This window comes from Peromyscus californicus, unplaced genomic scaffold, assembly GCF_007827085.1.
Source record: "Peromyscus californicus insignis strain IS unplaced genomic scaffold, ASM782708v3 Scaffold_21__1_contigs__length_65335640, whole genome shotgun sequence".
Lineage (NCBI taxonomy): Eukaryota > Metazoa > Chordata > Mammalia > Rodentia > Cricetidae > Peromyscus > Peromyscus californicus.
The window spans coordinates 19,201,913-19,219,016 of NW_026294514.1; positions in this window are offsets into that span (position 1 = coordinate 19,201,913).

A 17,104-nucleotide genomic window follows, 5' to 3' on the forward strand; every position below is an offset into this window, starting at 1 on the left:
CAATGGCTTATTATATAATAGTAAATAATTTATAAATGCTAAAGTTATTTTGAAAAGCCAGATACCCAAATACTTTTAATTCTTTATTAATCAATTACTTAGATGCATATATTTATGCATTTTTTTCCATCACAGGTTTATATAATTTTTGAAAAGTATAATTTAGTTTTCTATGATTTGAAGTTTTTTTCTAAAAATCTGACAGATGGTGATTAAAACATGTTGGCAATTTATACATAATGATTGTATAAAAATATATCCAGGTTGTCTTTAGCAACAGAAACTCTTGCATTGTTTTTTTTTTTTCATGCTCCTGTGTTTCTCTTACATAATATTAAACTACAATAGCATGAAGTACTTTCAATGAATTGTTTTGGAGCCCTGAAGCCTTGTTAAATAGAACTAAATTACAGTTACTTTCATCCTATTCACATTGTTACAGGTCTGAGGTTATTTCCTTGCTTATGAAATGGGGGCTGGCTGCACTCAGCACCTGGATCAGAGTGTTCACAATCTGTATCACAGACCCAACTCAAAGTTTGTGATCTTAGGTCAACACCTTGTGCAATGTATAAAAGTTACTTGTTAATGTGTTTTTTTAATGGTATAATTTTTTATAATAAAGGATGTTATAGATAAAATTTTTAAATTCTCTCATGAATTCTTTGGAAAAATAACCTTAATTTTTAGCTAAAATCATTTAGCATTTTTAGCTAAAATGCTACATTTCACATTTTTGCAAATAAGGGAATCCCTGTGTTATATTCTGGCTAATGAGATAAGCAATGTTTTGCTTAAGTTCATGGAGTTTTCTTAAATGGGGAGATACTAATATATTGTCTTCTCTCTGCTGCTGCTGCAGGGACATGGCTTCTATTTCAACATGCACTTCACAATGTAGATGACGGTAAAGACCTCAGGAGGGTAGCAGACTGGATCTCTGACCACCCTTGTGGTATCAATAGTGATCGAACTTGTGTTCCTATGGACTTCTTTAGATGAAGGGAGCTCACGTTTCAGTCTTGGTTACTGTTTTCTGGAGTTTCTATGCAAAGTACTTTCCTAGGGTTCCCACAGAAAGACAACACAGAAATGTTGAGTCAGACAACAGAAATACATTTTCTCTTTGTGCTACAGGCTGGACATCCAAGATCAAGGTGGTTTCTCTTTCTAGTCTGGCTAAGGATTGCCTGCATCTTCACTGGGCCTTTATGCTTTTGATTCATCTCTGCTGTTTCATTTTGTAAAGACACAAGACCTCTGTAAAGACTCTAGATGCAAGTCTAAACCGAGGAATGAAAAAGGCATGGATAAAGGTGTAGGAGCAATGCAATTAAAGGATGGATTGACTGGTGTCCATCTTGTTTGTAAACTCTGCATCGGATTTATAATACCACTATCAGGAACAGATTTTGGTCATTAGGACAAATATACATATTTTAATTGGAAAGATAATACATACTTCTAACTATTTAAAAACGCTACAGAGGTAAGAAACTGAAAAAGGAAAGAAGAAATAAACAGAAATTGTAGATATCATTTTCTGAAAATTGAGTAAAAGGTAATTTAAGCTAGATACTATTAAGAACTGGATAAGCAAAATGAGAATTTAAAATAAAATTTAGTTGAATTGAAGTGCAAATATTTTGAAAGAGTAAAGGTATTTAAGAGATGAAGGGCTAGGGCAAGAATAAGTCCCTGACTCTAACCCTAGTGTATTATAAACTATTCCCATGTATCACTCACTGTGGTGAAAATCCAGTGCTCAGTCTTTAAAAGCACCTGGCCATTCCTTACCTTATGCAATGGGACTGTGTGGTGTGGCTGGCTTTGTGGTGGCTTGACCATGGCACTCAGAGTCTGAGCTTGCTTTCTGTTAGCTACATCTGTCTTGTGGCCAGATACCTGACAGGAACAATGGAAGATAAGAAATGTTTATTTGGGGCTCAGAGTTTCAGAAGTCCTGGTCCATCATTGCTGGAGACCCACTGAAATGGGAGCTTGCAGCCCAGGTTCTTCACACAGTAGCATGGTCAAGGAAGCACAGGATGTGGATCAGAACCAGGGAGACAAGTAATCTACAGAGATCCACCCTTAGCAACCTATTTTTGTCAGCCAGGACCCACCTCCTCAAGTCTCCACAGTCTCCAAAATAGTAGTACCATAAACTGGAGATTGACAGTCAAAATAGAGGCGCAGAGAAATTTCCTGTTCAGCTCTAAAAGTCTATAACCAAACATACATCAATATTTTTCTGATAAGGATGTCCTGCACTGTGTACTGTTCATGTATTTTCTTTTACAAGTTCCTTTATGCATGTAAAACTTTATTGTGATGTGTCTATAAAAGTCCCTGATTACACAATTTTAAAAAAATCATGCTGCTGTGTTTCCTGACTCTCTCTTATCCCAGATAGTGCATAATGTGAAGGACAGTGAAGACTTTGTTGTATGTGCCCATGACAGAGACAGTAGCAAACTGCTTATTTGGAACATTTAATAAAACAAGGAAAGGCAGTTTCAGAAGTTTTTACATCATTGTGACAATGTTTTCCTAATGAACACAGAAAAATAGTTCTCAACTCCAGTATTTTAAGTTTAAAGTATTTATGAAAATGCACATTTTCAGTCACTATACATTCTATTCCTTTAATCTCTTTGCTCCCAATCTCATTAGACTTTTGTACAGTAGACAGCACTCAAGTCACTGGCCTTCTTTGAAAAAAAATGTGTTTAAATCAAGCAAAACAAATTTTAAAAAATGTCTAATTTCCTCATGGGTGACCATTGTTAGTAAGACTAAGAAAATCTTGATCCTCTCAGGAGAAGCAACTTCCCAGTCATACTTAGAGGCTCTTTTTTCATAATTCTGGTAGGTTCCAAATTATTTGCTACTATGGAGTGAGCAAGTCTTTCTTTGCCTCCGTTTCCATGGCCTGTGGAGAAAGAGATGGAAACTCTGCAGTCAATAAGAACTGAAAACAAAACAAAACAAGCAAACAAACAAAAAATAACCAAACACATCCCTGCATAAATGAGGATGTTTCATTGACGCAACTCATTCCATCCCAAAAAGAAAAATATATTTTAAATCTGACTTTGTTGAACAAAGAGACCTGAGTTCTCTTGCTATTTCTAGGGGTACAAATGAAATCCAATCAAAAGACTGCTGCAAAGGAGCCAGTGATAGTTCATCTTAGACCAAGTGGTCAGGGGACAGTGAAGATAATCAATAGTTGGTGTGGCTGAGTAGGTACCGCAACTTGCATATCCGGGACATTTTCTCTGGGTCAGTTTCATTCTCACTGTGAATTACAGCTTTGGTTTAGTTCTGAAGCCACTTTCCAATGTAAACAGCATCTTTGTCGTGGTTTGGGCTTCCCTAGTCCCAAAAGTGGATAGAAAGTAATAAACAGCCAGGTTCTTCTTCCCAAATTGACATGGTACCTGCCTCAAATCAGAGGACCTTCTTAGCCATGAGTGGTTTTATTTAGTTTTTCATGTTGCTCTAAATTTTTACAGTTGGGACTAAAAGAAGTGGGATTGATTCTTGAATTAACGAGTATTCTTCTACATATTGAATTATGTTCCAATATATTTGTTTTCCTTGTGACAATATTCCTCTATTGCATCTATAGTTCTGTCCCTCTGATGATTCTTTGGAGTATCAGAATTAACTGTGGTATGCTAGTGTTAGCTCATCCTGCCATGTGAGATAGATTGCTAAAGTTTTATTCATTTTGTGAGCTCATTGCTAAAATACTGCCAGCCTAAAGTGGGTCATGACAGAAATACTGCTATCAAAGAAACTGTCAGCTGCTGTGGCACCCCAGCTAACAGTGTGACTTGTCAGGAGTGTGTTCAAATATCTACTCTCATAACTGGCTTTCCTTCCTAGAACACCTTGAAATATGAAAGGAAAATTAATGTAAAATAAATTCACTCTCAAAAGGAAGAATATGCGATTTTCGTATGTGCAATTCACCAAATGAAAAATTATTCTCTATTTGTGAAACCTACATATGCTTGATTATAAAGATCTAAATTTGTAAATCTTGAAACACTATTTAGCAATTACCTTATATTTAGTATGCCTGAAAAATGAAATACTAATTCAATGTTCTCATTTTTAAAAATGTAATCATCTTGCCTATAACTTAGTCATTAATGCTAAGCAAAGCAAATATAAAAAGATAAATTTAATGAATGTATTCAGATATAATTTGGATTTACAAAAATTCAGACAGTTTCTTGCTAATAAAGAATCATCATCATTTTGAGAAATGTGTTTTACCTCCCTTTAGAAGCTCAGAGAGAAGTGGTGAAAGAAGTATTGGGTCAAATACATTCATATGTATCAATGGACAAACTTTGGCTTCAAAAGAAGCAGGCCAGAGACATTTTGCCAACATTTGAAGGGTGCTAAAAGTTCTCTCTAATCCTAACTTCTTCACTTTCGCTTATCCTCGTACATTCTACATCCATGTTGCTCTGGAGCTTTCCCGCACTATGGAGACACTGTAAGTATCATGGGGAGGTGTTACTTAATACAGGAACCAGTACTTAGATGAAGAAGTTCAGTGAAGGTTTTAAAGACCAAGGTTGGATGGGTGAAAGATAGCAGCAATACTGGGCTGGAACACTAAGTGAGTGGAGAAGTCACGCTTGGAGAGAAGTACAAAGACATAGGTAGCAGAGCTGCGAATATTTCTGGGGTGTCTATGAAGCAACCAGCTTGGGACACAATAACTTCACGATAGTCATTTCTGCATAAATTTTACATTTGCTGTTGAAGTTTCTCTTGTCAACAAACACCAATCCAGAGACAAACAGGGAAGGGATTTTGAGAAACATGATGAGATTAGAGTGTTGGTGTAGAGTTGACTCACACAGTCTACCACAACTTCCTGAGGGCCAGGGTCACCAGTACTCTCCTGTTTTACATAAAATACTCAAGCTCTTGCCATTTCAATAAGGTTTTGCAATTTTTAAGTCTATTTGCTTTGCATTACTAATATAAACTTATTGGTTTTATATACTAGTTATATTAAATGTTATAATTAAGTGAATGCTGATGGCTGTGTTTTGAATGTGTCCCCTGCAGAATTTACAATGAAGCTTCATCCCATTGTGTTGGCATAAGAGATGGAGGCTGTGGAAAAGAAGTCACAAGTGTCCTATAAAAGGGCTGCAAAGAACTATTCTAGGCCCTTTCATCTCCTCCATCCCTTTTGTCATATGAACAGACAGCCTTCCCTCCCTCCAGAGGATACAGCACTAAGGTGTCATCTTGGAAAGTAGAGAGGGATTCCCTCATCAAACACTGAATCTCTTGATGGCTTGAATTTCTATTTCTTAACATTCAGAAATGTGAGTAATGAATTTCTATTATTTATAAATTACCCAGTCTTAAGTATTTTGTTATATTATTAGCACAGATGGGTAAAAATTTACTTTAAGAAATGAAAAAAAGCAGCAACAGCAGATGATTGAGGTTGGCGACTGGATTTGAGCTATCAGCTAAGCCTATATCAACTGTAACCGGGGCAGAGACACAACTCCACACCAAACTGCCATTGGCATCGGCCTAAGGAGGTGTCTTCTGAGATCTTGGTCCAGGCAAAACCAGGATTTGTGGCTTCAATGAAGAAAAGAATTTCAGAGTGAGCCAACAGATGGTAGGAAAGGAAGGAGCTCAAGGAAAGAGTAAGTACACACAAGAGCATGTGGGTGGGCTTCCCTAAGAGAGAGCTGCAACTTATTAAAAGTCATCCTTTAAAACAGATTTTAAATATGGAAGTAAGAGAAAGAGACTCCAGGGAAAGATTAAGACACTTCCAGCTGTGGGCATGGACTTCTCAATGTGGTGGTGGTGGGTTAAAGTTTATTAAAGAACATTTTTAACCTAGATTTTAAGTACAGGGTTGAGAAACAGAGACATTCTGGGAAAGAATAAGACATACTCCTCAAGTGTGGATGTCAGCTTCTCAAGGGAGAGTAGCAATTATTAATAAGTAGCTTAGCAATAGCATGAACACTGTTTTGTTTTGTTTTTGTTCTGGCTTTCAAGTTGTATCTAAAATGTTTCCTGAAACATCCTTTTTTCCTCTCTTTTTGATAAGCGATGTCATAGGATGGCTCTGGGATGTCTCAGGTAAAACCTTAAGTTCACAAGATAAAGTCAGAGCCCTGGGATTTCACAGGGAATTAGGACATGTCCTTTTACTATAAAGGGAGTTTCTGGTGAGATTCCTAGAAAACTTCAGGGCCACAGCTTGGAAAATATAAAGGCATTAAGTAAATGTTAATTGTGCTGGAATTCTTGATTCTTAGCTGGTAAGAGACTTAATCAGACTTCAGGATGGGGTGGGAGGCCTCCTTTTCTTTTTCTCTGTCTCCATAATTTCTCCTGTCTTTCTTTTTTCTTTTCCTTTCCTTCTCCTTTTTCTTTCTTTCTTTCTTTCTTTCTTTCTTTCTTTCTTTCTTTCTTTCTTTCTTTCTTTCTTTCTTTCTTTCTTTCTTTCTTTCTCTTTCTTTCTCTCTCTCTCTCTCTCTCTCTCTCTCTCTCTCTCTCTCTCTCTTTCTTTCTTTCTTTCTTTCTGTTTCTTTTTGTTTGTTTGTTTTTCGAGACAGGGCATCTGTATAGCTTTGGTGCCTGTCCTGGATCTCACTCTGTAGACCAGGCTGGCCTCCAACTCACAGAGATCTGCCTGGCTCTGCTTCCTGAGTGCTGGGATTAAAGGTGTACGCCACCACTGCCTGGCTTCTCCTGGCTTCTATTCTGTCTGATGTGTGTTGATGGGAGTTGGCCTCCCTATGCAACCAACAGGTCTCAAAATCAATTTTCTGGAACATTAATATCAGAAAAAATCTGTAATCACAATAAATTAAGACAAAATAAGGCCACATTGAAATAAAATGAGCATGTAACAAAAGATGTGGACAATATACAGATTTTAATAGCTAACATTCTCACTTCTCATATCCTGACTCATGCTAAAGAGCCACTAAATTTGTTCTTCCCAAGTGATTATTAGTCTTTCTCCATTCTTCTCACATTCCATATGAAAATTGCTATGGCATTCAATTTTACAGTTACCCTTGTTGAATGACATCATTCAATACAAGCAAAATCTGTCTTTATTGAACCCTGCCTCAAACTACCTAAAACTTACAATCTTATAAATTCCTATGCCTTTCTGAAGCCATACACAAACACCTACAGTATACATTTCCCCACCATTTCACCTAGTCCACGAATCTAACTCTGTTCAATTGTTCCCATACATACATGCTCAGCGGGATTTGACCAATGATGACTGACATCACGTATTACTTAAAACAATCTGGAATATCTGCATATTTGAGAAACACTGATATGTGACATTCCACATGGACATATCTCTGACAAAGTCTATCATTGAAGTGAGTTTCCTCTTTCTGTTGCATTTGATTTCCTACATTTGAAGTTTATATCATTATAGACAGCTTAGGTTTTTTTTCTCCTTTTCCATCATTAGTATATATTTCAACATGAATATATAATATAATAAATCATTGTCATGAGATTGCTCTCATTTTTATACCATCACTGTCACCGTTTTCCTCAAATGCAATGCCCATTGTCTCTCTTGTTTTGAAAGATAAAATATTAACCATTTCACTTAACCCCTGGCATTGATAGTCACAGTCTTACTGGTTACCTTTCCCTTCAGGTCTGTGTGGGCTGAGCTGTGCACCATGAGGATCATAGAGTGATTTTGTATGAATGGTATAGCAAACACTGCAACTTGAACCGAAGGAGCCCTTTAAATAAAGAAATGTGTGTGGATCAGCAACCATGATGCAAACTATTTACTGCATGATACTGAGTTGTTACTAATTTCCCTGTGCTTTGTCTCTAAATTGTTTATATAATAATATTAATAATGATAATAACAATATTATTATTTGAGACAGGACCTCATGTAGCTCGAGCTAGCCTTAAATTTAATATGTAGCCAAAGATGACCTTGAACTTCTCATCTTCTGTCTGCACCTTCCAAGTGCTGGAATTACATTTGTGCACAATCATGCCCAGTTTGTGAGGTGCTGGTTATCGAATCCAGAGTTTTGTCATACCAGGGAAGTATTCTTTCAGCTGAACCACAACTCCAGCTCTCTCATTTGCCAACTGGAGAAATGATTAGCAAGTACCTTAGAATGCTGTGAACTGTAAGTTTACCTCAAGTTAAATATCAAGAATAACATTTGGATTATAATAAATATTCAGTGACTGTCAATATTAATGCTATCATCATCATCACTGCTTTACACACATGGAATCAAGGCACAAAAATTCAACTATGCATAAAATGTAGATGTTTCTTTACACTATCATTTTTTTTTAATTCTCTGCCATGTCAGGACTTTTTGTTGCTGTTACATATCTGTTATGTCTGGTGAAATGTCTTCAACTAACTGATCGTTTAACCCAAGCCCACACTTCCTAGGTAGAGTATATGTCTTCTGTAATGTTTTCAGTTACCCTTGCTGTGCAAGCTACAAAGTGTCTGTGGAAGTATGTGTGTGTGGTTGATTTGTATATCTAAAAGTGCCAATATCCATGATGGCTACAGGAGAATGCAGTTGATTTATAAGTGACTTTTAAAATATTGGGAGTGTTCCCTGTGATTTGTGGATAATATTATACAATGCAAAGCTGAGAAACAGGGCAAAGCTCAAAATACATGATGCACTAATACAGAAGATTTATGTAATTTCGTGATATTTTTATAACAATCAAGTGTGCATTTGAAACTAATTTTTATACCTTTATCAATGTCCATGAATTCCTTTGCCTACACATATTATATACCTTAAAATAACATTTCATTTCTTTTTCAATGCTCATGTGTGTTTCAATCTTCAAGACTTCAAATTATTTGACTATAAAAAAATTGCTCTTTGCAACATTGTGTGTGTGTATGTGTGTGTGCACACTTGTGTGTACACATGTTTCATTGCTTAATGCAAGTATGTTTTATTTGGGGGAGCTGTGTCCTGGAAGCACCATGGAAAAAACATCATAGAGGTAGAAGATGTACTGAGAAGTGAGCTTGTTGCTGTTGAAGGGTTTTGCTTTGATTAGGTAAAAGCCTGCCTAGCTGAATGTAGAGTCTTAGAGTTTATCTTCAATTTGGAGTTACTGTATTTCTTGTCCATACTCAGCAGACAATCTTAGAACCCCCTGGAGTCATTCTCACCTCAGCTCCTGAGTGGTGAAACTACACTCTACGCAAAATGAAGCAAGTAATATATCCAAAAGGCCAGACTCAGCTTAAATTGCACAAGAAATAAAGCTATCTGCCTGACCTAGGAGACAGGTGTTGTTTCTACAAGGGTGTTGCCTTAGTTCAGGAGATCATTTGGCCTTGGATGTTTGATAGGTATTTTAGATAGATACACTGCTAAGAGTTCTTGGAAGCACACATAGCATAGAAGAAAATCATTGTAGGAACCAGCTAATATATGTACAAAAGCTAAAATATCACTAAGACTTCTTTTTTCCTTTTATTCATATCTTTTTTTATTAAGAGATTTTCTATTCATTCTACTTGTCAACCACAGATTCCCTTGTCCTCCCTCCTACCACCCCAGCCCTCCTCCCTAACCCACCTCCCATTCCCACCTTCTCCAAGGCAAGGTCTCCCATGGGGAGTCAGCAGAGCCTGGCACACTTAGCCGAGGCAGGTCCAAGCCCCTCCTCCTTGCACCAAGGCTGTGCAAGGCCAGAACCTGGAAACAAAGCCCCTCAACTGAAGAATGGATAAAGAAAATGTGGCACATATACACAATGGAGTACTACTCAGCAGAGAAAAACAATGACATCATGAGGTTTCCAGGCAAATGGATGGAACTAGAAGATATCATCCTGAGTGAGGTAACCCAGACTCAGAAAGACAAACATGGTATGTACTCACACATAAGGGGATACTAGATATAAAGCAAAGGATAACCAGACTGCAACCCACAGCTCCAGGGAGACTAGCTAGTAAGGAGGACCCTAGGAAAGACACAGGGATTGCCCAGTGATGGAGAAATGGATGAAATCTACATGAGCAAACTGAGGATTGGGGGGTGGTAATGGAAGGCAAGAGATGGGGGAATGAGAGCTTAGGGAAGCGGGAGGTTCGAGCTGGATCAGGAATAGAGTGGGAGAACAAGGAAAGAGATACCATGATAAATGAAGGCACCATAGGAATAGGGAGAAGCAGAATGCTAGGGAGGTCCCCAGGAATCCACAAAGATGACTCCACCATAGGCTACTGACAATGGTTGAGAGGGTGCTGGAGCTGACCTACGATGGAAATCCGATGACTGAATACCCTGACTATCATCATAAAATCCTCATCCAGTGACTGATGGAAACAGATGCAGAGATCCATGGCTGGGTCCCAGGTGGAGCTCCAGGAGTCCAATCACCAAGACCTCTTAAGCCATGGCTTGACCTTCAGAAAAGTCCCTGACCTTTCCAAGTAGTAGCTTTTGAGATAGTAGCTGGATTCTATTACATTTTCCTGTGGCTTGCAGTACTACCCTGCACTATTTAAACTTTTTGGTATTTGTAAGGACCTGGGAACATAATAAATCAGAGAGTTGCATTTCGGTCCTTCTCAGACCAAATTCAGAGAACATACTCTTAAGTGGTAGGCTATGTTCTGCCCTCTCCACAGAAAGTATAGTGACAAAGCTATAAGCCTGCTGTCAGCTTAGGAAGACTTCAGGTCAATGAGGCAAAGTCAGGAATGTGTGACCATGGGACCCCAAATTCTACTCCATTCCTGTCTATCTACAGAAGTAGATGAAAACAACAGACTGGTGATCCCGTGGGTGACAGGTGACCCTCAGCATGTTCAAGATTAAACTCTGATTGAGGATGCCTCTGAATGAAACAACACAAAGAAAGTTAAACTAAAGAGCACTGAGGTTCTTTCTGACTGCTAATCTTTCCTCTGTGGCATGCTGGGTACATCAATTTATTTTAATATCACGTCCAACTCTTTACTTCTTAAGGGACTCTGTGGGGATAAATATCAGTACTTATTTGTAAGAGCAGCAGACTATTCCAGAGTGACAACAAACTTGGAAATGGAAATCCAATGATCCAATAAGTCTAGAGGCTCTGTGTGAACACATATCCCAGAGTGGAAATGTTGCGTGCTATTTATCTTCCGTGTATGTGCAATCAAAGGCTTTGTGAGCTGTATGTTGCATGGCTTTGTGATGCCAAGGAAGTTTTCCATTTGATCCTCCGCTTCCTTCCGTACCAGTTCTGGGAACCAGCAATACTGTCGGTAATTGTTGTTTTCAGTTCCGATGACTGAGATGCATTAGTGAAACTACTTAACATTTCTTTTCTTGGAAAGTCAGACGTGCAATAAATCTATGCTAAGTGATCAACACAAAAATATTCCACAGCAGTTTAGAATTGCAGAGAATTATTCCAACAAGCAGGCTAGCTTGCTTAGAGAGAAACTGTAACATAAGACAGTACTTCCTGGAAGAAACATCAAAATAAATAGGGCAGCCAGACATGGTAGGACACCTGCAGCCTTAGTCCTTGGAAAGCTAAGGCAAGTGAGATCTCAGTTCCAAAGCTGCCTGGGCTGTTCAGTGAGTTCAGCTCAGCTACATAGTGAACCTGTGTCTCAGATTTAAAAGAGAGAGAGAGAGAGAGAGAGAGAGAGAGAGAGAGAGAGAGAGAGAGAGAGAGAGAGAGAGAGAGATCTGCTGCCTAAATATTGACTAGTGGGTTAAATACAAACATTGCTATTGAAATAAACATTTATTATTGTCACAAATGAGATTCACATATGTGTGTGCTGCTTGTGTGCCTGGAAGGTTAGTCTTAGCCCTTCTATATAGAAAAACACCTGAGGCTTCATGCACCTTCTACCACAATGTTTGGCTTAATTTCAGCAAAAAAATTACTAACTAACTAACTAACTAACTAACAACTAACAACTAACCAACCAAATGAAGAATAAATACCCCTGCAGACTCAGTGATGGTGAGTTTAAAATTCTAGAGTCAACACTATTCATATGCAAAGCTTACCTAATATGATTCTTGTCAGAGATGAAGTAATTTCATTTTCAAGTTCTAAATGATAGATGATAACTTATGTCTGAATGTAACATTTTATATTAAACATATTTAATAGCCATTTTTAATGCTGATAACACAAGTACTTTACAGAATCTTTAGCTATGTGTAGCTGTTTAATCTAACTCACAACACGTTAGATTAATAGATTTGTGCTTAACTCTTGCAGGAAGTCAGTCTTTTTTAGATCTTGGAATCAGTTTCAGGTTGTTCATTTAAAATCATCAACTAAGTGGCTTATTTCTTGGTATGTGCATAATTTGCTTTCAATATTTAGATTTTTTTTAATTTTTATTTTTATTTTGCAATACAATTCAGTTCTACATACCAGTCACGGATTCCCTTGTTCTCCCCCCTCTGGCCCCCCTCACCTTCCCCCCAGCCCACCCCCCATTCCCACGTCCTCCAGGTCAAAGCCTCCCCCTCGGACTGAGATCAACCTGGTAGGCTCAGTCCAGGTAGGTCCAGTCCCCTCCTCCCAGGCCGAGCCAAGCGATCCTGCATAGGCCCCAGGTTTCAAACAGCCAACTCATGCAATGAGCACAGGACCTGGTCCCACTGCCTGGATGCCTCCCAAACAGATCAAGCCAATCAACTGTCTCACCCACTCAGAGGGCCTGATCCAGTTGGTGACCCCTCAGACCACATGAGAATAGGAAGAAGCAAAGTGCTAGAGAGGCCCACAGAAATCCACCAAGATACCCCCACAACAGACTGCTGGCAATGGTCGAGATACAGCCTGAACTGACCTACTCTGGTGATGGGATGGCCAAACACCCTAATTGTCGTGCTAGAAACCCCATCCAACGACTGAGGGATCTGGATGCAGAGAGCCATGGCTAGGCCCTGGGTGGATCTCTGGGAGTCCAATTAGCGAGAATGAGGAGGGTTTATATGAGCGAGAATTGTTGAGACCAAGGTTGGATAAAGCACAGGGACAAATAGCCAAATGAATGGAAACACATGAACTAATATCTAGATTTTTAACTAACCCTTTCTCTCTGAAGTTTCTGAATGTTGTGATTTAAAATTCAGTCAAACTCAGTGTTTTCATTTGATTTCAAGTGAAATAAAAACATTTTTATTAATGCTCCTTATTCCTTTACTGGCACACAAAGACCAAACTTAGTGCTGAATATTGATTTAAGTTACTCAGCAATGTTTAGTACTTCATTTTTTCCTTTTCTTCTTCTCATACCTTGTACCATATTTTTCTCAGAATCAATTTCAGAAACTGTCCATGCATTGCACTTGATTCTGACACATAATCTACTCTCCAAATTTCAAAGGAAAGATGATTTATTTTACTGTTTAGCTTATAGTTTTTCTAATGATAATACTTTCTTACAATGAATCTGTAAGTACTTTATCATTTATACTTACATACTAGTAGGATTAGTATGGGGCTTTCATGAATGTATTAGTTATGACTGTATTTTAGGAGGTAGTGGGGAAATGGTATTGCAAAATGTTGCTTTTTAAGTATTTGTTCCTCAATATGCAGTATGTGTTACATGATGAGAAATGTTATCTTAGTAAACATAAGATACAAGCATGCTTCTCCCCTCTTGACATAGAAAGATTTCAACACTGGGAAGATATAATTCCAAATAACGATAGCAAAGCGACAACACTGGGAATATTTGGAATACCAGATTTGAGCTTTTACTTTCAAGGCTTTATAACTTAATGATCAGTTATTGTATCAAAGTCATTGATAATTCACATATTTAACTGTAGCATTCCAATAATATACTCAAAAGAAAATCACACGTTGATTTTAGTTCTTTAAAAAAAGGTTAAGAGCTCTTATCTTCAAAGCCATATGCTATTTCTAATGTCCAGCTGTTGTAGGTAACTTCATGTACATTTATAGCCTAATCAATCAAGCGATAGATTATGAGGCAAAGTTAGCCTAAATATGAACATTCTACCCTTAATAACTGACATTATAATGTATGAAAAGATATGACCCAATTCCCAAAATATTGTTTGTGAATATTTGTTTTTATTTAAAGGGAATTGAGTATAAATGATTAATGGTCATAGTCAATCTCTTTCTAAAGAAAAGAGGGGGATATGATATAGAAATGATAAAAGGGTAGATTATTGAATGTACTTTAATCCCAAAAACTTTATGTTGGTATGGATTTTGGTTTATTGACACAAATTTAAGGTCAATTTTGTTGTACTGTATATATATTTCTACTCTTGTTTGAGGTATTATGTTTATGCAATTCATTTAAAATTGTAATATATAGTTAAGAAATACACACCAGGCAGCAGTGGCGCACGCCTTTAATCCCAGCACTCGGGAGGCAGAGCCAGGTGGATCTCTGTGAGTTCGAGGCCAGCCTGGTCTACAAAGTGAGATCCAGGACAGGCACGAAAACACCAGAGAAACCCTGTCTCGAAAAAACAAAACCAAAAACAAAAAAGAAATACACAATAATTCATCATCTATGATAATCAAACTTATAGTCATGTTAGTTGAGTTTTTTAGATATACAAAGATTTATTTTAATTAGGTAGGTAATCTTCAAACACTTAAAGATCTACAGAATATGACATTTAAAATGTTTTTAAAAATTTAGACTTTTCTGGACAGTGAGACACGTCTGCTCCTGGCAGCACCAATTACTTCAAAGAAGATGATGGACAATGAAGAAACTTGTTATGGAATTTGCTTACATTGTAGAAAATGCTAGCCATTTGGGCAAGTAACTGCTCTTGCCAGGACTGCTTGACAATATGTTGTATAAACTGGACTCATAGGAAAGTGATCACTGAACTTTGCCAAAACAAGGTTAGATGGTCCCTCAGGTTCCTGCTTCACAGAAGAAACTGCCAGACATTCTGCAGGACATAGAGGAAAGTAACTGATGAAATTTGCCAATAGGTGGAACAGTCCTTCAAATTTCCTGCTTCACTGAAAGCTATGCCAGAGACTCTAGACTTGTAGGCTGAAGAGAGATGTCCCAGTGTTGCAGAGGAACATTGGGTGACTGTCCACTTATCCAGCAGTCTCTGTTATTTCTTGCATTTCTCGGAAGCTGCATGCACGCACTTCCTGTTTACTCAGACAATATCATTTTCCTTCTCAGGTCTTTGATGAGGTTGAAGACTAGGGTAACAGTTACAATCCTCTCATATCTTAGCTAAAAGTATATAAGGTACTAGATTCAGATTCTTCACGATAGGACAGTTTTTGGAGTAATCTCTGCAATTTGCCATTTACCTATGTTCTGGACATTGTTTCTTACTTGAGGTTGTTCTTGTCAGCTGTAGTTCCATTTTTGTTCATGTTATTACCCTTTATTTCTCCTGGACAATACTTGATAATCTTTCTTATTGTATATAGTTTGCATTAGATTTAGAACCTTTTTATTTAGACAAAAAGGGGAAGTGTAGTGGTATTTGTTCTGCCCGTGACCTAGGGCTATCCTGCCCCAAAGAGGCAGAGCATCTTGCCTCCATAAATGACTTCTTGACTGCATACACCACCTCTTGCCTGGGTATGTGACCTCTTAAAAGGAAAGAGAGAGGGGTCACGCTATTCTTGGTGTGATCGCACACCAGGAGGCCAGGTGCATTCACTACTGGGTAGAATAGAGGAAGACTTCAGCTGTTTACTCTGTTCTATATTTGTGAATGCATTTCCCCAATTTATATCTTAATAAATTCCAGTTACCCATTAAATAGACTCATGTGAATTGTTCTTAATAGTATTCAGGGCATCTCCATCTGAAGCCAGCATCTTCTGTCTGAAGACATTTGTTCTTGTCCCATCAATGGCACCTCAAATATAGTCTTATGTAATGACTTCAGCACATGGAGAAGCTTTATCTTTTATTTTATACACAAAGACTTCTTACCACATCTGTGATAAATATCCTTATATATTCTCACTAGACTATAAATTTATTGAGAATAAAATACCATACAAATGTGAGGAATAAAGTATTGGGTGTTTGTTCGTTATTTAGGCTATATCTGGGAATGCAAAGAGTGCAACTTGATAATTTCACAAGACCTGGTAAAAGATTCCTATACTGTATTTGATGAATGGAAGAAAATTGTACATCTTTATAATGTTGCTTTGGAAGTTTTAAGCACTTGGAATCTATTTTATTTGATTGATACTGACTTCTAAAAAGTATAAACCTGGATTAGTATAGAAACTGATATTTGATACATATTTAGAGTTTGTAAATAATTGAGTATTAAAGATTTTTTCCATTTGCTAAGCTATAAAAGTGACCTAAATGTACTATTTTTAAATATACAAAAAGTAGTCTTTTTAATTATTCCTCTAACATCAATAATCCTTGTCCAATTGTCTTTTTAAATTTAGAATTCCTTTGAAAGTTATTGAACATATATTTAAGTTCAATATTATCTATCTTATGTTGTGCCATTCTCATTAGCTTAAAAACCTAGTATTTGTATTCTTGTGGTTGACGTCAAGAAACCTTCCCTTCACTCTAAGGGCATAACGCATTATTTGTATTAATAAAGGCATTAAAGGAACAGGAACATAATATCAGAGGATGGAAAACAAAACTACGAAGCAAATGGAAAACATAACCAAGTAAGCATACCTATTCTTACATTAAACAAATCAAACCTCAAACTAATTAGAAGAGGTAAGAAGAGACAGCATATATTAATAAAAGCAGCAACTCATCATGAACATTTACCAATGTTGCCTGTTGAGAGCTGGACTGATCAACAGAGGCTTTATCTGAAGCCCTGGTGTGTGGAGAAGGGACATCACTCCATCTCAAACAAGGTACATGGCTAGTAGAACCAGAGATAGCCTGAGACCAGGACTTTGGGATTGAACAAATACCCAATACGTCCCTAAGGCTCTGATGTATAGAGAAGGAACAGAGCTCCTTCTGGAAATCATGGATGTGCTTGGCAGAGCTGGTAGTGGCTTGGGGAGGGCCCTTAGG